Below are 2,252 nucleotides of genomic sequence, written 5' to 3' on the forward strand. Positions count from 1 at the left end.
AATCCTTTTAAAGGCAGGTGGAATGGAAATATTGTCTACAATATATCCTTTGAAGTAATCAATGAATGTTTGACTTAAATAGAATTTTCTATCTTATCTATTTCTATTTGATAATTTGATAATATTTGATAATATTTTATTGAAAGTTAGAGTCATCTTGGAATCCTACTACAATCCATATTTATTGGTTTCATAAATACAAGGGTGTACAATTAAATTTAATTCATTAATATTCAACCGATTGATTTCTCTCCAGTCACATTAGGTGAAAACTTACCCTCCTATTCAGGGGGACGATTAGGATTTAATCAGAAGAGAAAAGAAAAAAAAGACTCAAATGATGACTTGAAAGCAAATTTATTGCTGTGAATCACATTCTTTAGAATTATTTTTCAACAGTTTGAGATAAGTACTGATATGAATCCCAAAGGAGTCAGATCCAATGCACACCAATGGACATGGTTTTAGGGAAGCAAACCTCGCATATTTGTTCAATTGGAAATTGAACTGGAAAGGGGAGACACAGGCAAAGAGGGGATTAAACACCAGGCTACAATTGTCCTTTGCTCTTTAATTCTTCAGTGCTGCTCCTCAGTGCTTCTCATGACCCAAGTCATCAGCAGCCTCCAGAGCAGTAGCCAGAGCCCCCAGACTGCTGGCCACCACCTCTGCGACAGGGGCAGTCACTACCACAGTTACAGTCACTGCCACAGCTACAACTGCCACTGCTGCTGCTGCCACTGCCACAGCAGCCAGAGCTCTGGTGGCGGTGTTGAGATCGGTGGGGACTGTGACGACTGAGGCAGCAGCCACCGCTCCCAGAGCTACCACAGCCCCCAGGACTGGAACTACAGCAAGAAGTGACTGGAGGTGGGTATGGGGTTGAGCACTTGGGGGAACACTTGGGAGTAGGACATTTGGGAGGAGGCTGGCATTGTTGCTGGTTCTGCTGGCAGGACATCTTGGTGACAGTTAAGCCAACCTGAATACCAAATGGAAACTTATCAGAGATCCAATATCCAAAGACATTGAATTTTTTCCAACTTTGACATCCTTCAGAGAATAATGAAAAAACTATCAAAAATAAAACCATGTAAATCTACAAATATCTAGTTCAGGCAAAGAGTATATCTGTCTTCTACACTTTTGCATATCTGGAATATTCTTACCATGAGATGCATTGATAAATCTAATAATATTCAAGATACCAGAATTGAGGCTTCATGTTACTCATGCAATTTTTAAGGGTAATTTAATTCAATCTCTGTTCTATGCATACCACTAGGCATGGGATTCAGAAATCCTTAGATCCATCATCTCCTGATATGTGTAAATATAAATTTGGGTCTGCATAATTGGAACAAGCCTCCCTCCTATTACCCAGCTCAGTCACTGGAAGGACTGCAGTTCATCTGTTCCTTATCTCTCAGACCATAGCAATAGCACTTCCCAGATTTGTTCATGCTTTGTCCAGAGAAAACCACTACTCTGCCCTGTCCATCTCCACTATGCTTTCCTCCTCCTCCACACTCCACTGCTTCCATTTCCCAGAGTTTTTCTCCAGCCCCATTTCCACCCTGCTCAGCACCCTCTCCCCTCTGGAATCCCATAGAAACACTTACCCTGATCTCAGACACAGCCAAAGATTTGTCCCTGAGGAAACAGAGCAGATGAGACACTAGCAGCAGGGACACGTTTTATATAGGATTCCAGGGCCAGGCCTCAGATGAACCATGTTTCTGGAAGAAGTAGGGTGGGGCTGTTGCGCAAGTAGAGCAGGTGCAAGGTTACTCCTGACGTGCCCTGCTCTTTATTCTTTCCACTGAGCTGGCTGTGGGAATTCACTGGTTGCCATTTTAGAGCTGAGGTTTTTTTTTTTTTTGGAGGGTGGGGGCATTCTATGTAAGGCATTGTGTAAATAATATAAATCATACTCTTTCCCTCAGCAGTGACCTGAGTGTGGGGGAAACACATGGCTTCTAGATAGAGGATCCTAGTACCATGGTTACTGACATTGGTTTTCTTGGGAGGTTATGGGTGCCTTTCTTTCCAAGGCTCTCTCCTGAGTTCAAACTCTAGTACTGACAAAATGAAACAAAACAGATGGCATCTTTATGTACCTTTGATGTTAGTCTCCTACAGGATCACAATGTGACTACCATTGTTCTCATTCTGCTATATTCTTCAGTAACCAGCGGTTTCTTTGCCTTTTCTCAGAGATTTCTTCCCCTCACATGTACCTCTCCCTCTAT

The 2,252-nt window shown here is 42.4% G+C and overlaps 1 long non-coding RNA gene across 1 annotated transcript; it reads right to left on the reverse strand.

The window, feature by feature from the left end:
- Window positions 1-341: 341 nt before the first annotated feature.
- LOC141414106 (uncharacterized) lies at window positions 342-1,760 on the reverse strand. Its single transcript, XR_012439196.1, has 2 exons — window positions 1,623-1,760; window positions 342-982 (listed from the first exon to the last, which is right to left on the reverse strand). It is a non-coding gene; the product is annotated as an uncharacterized lncRNA (long non-coding RNA).
- Between the last annotated feature and the right edge of the window lie 492 nt (window positions 1,761-2,252).

The sequence above is a fragment of the Castor canadensis genome, chromosome 11, assembly GCF_047511655.1.
Source record: "Castor canadensis chromosome 11, mCasCan1.hap1v2, whole genome shotgun sequence".
NCBI lineage: Eukaryota > Metazoa > Chordata > Mammalia > Rodentia > Castoridae > Castor > Castor canadensis.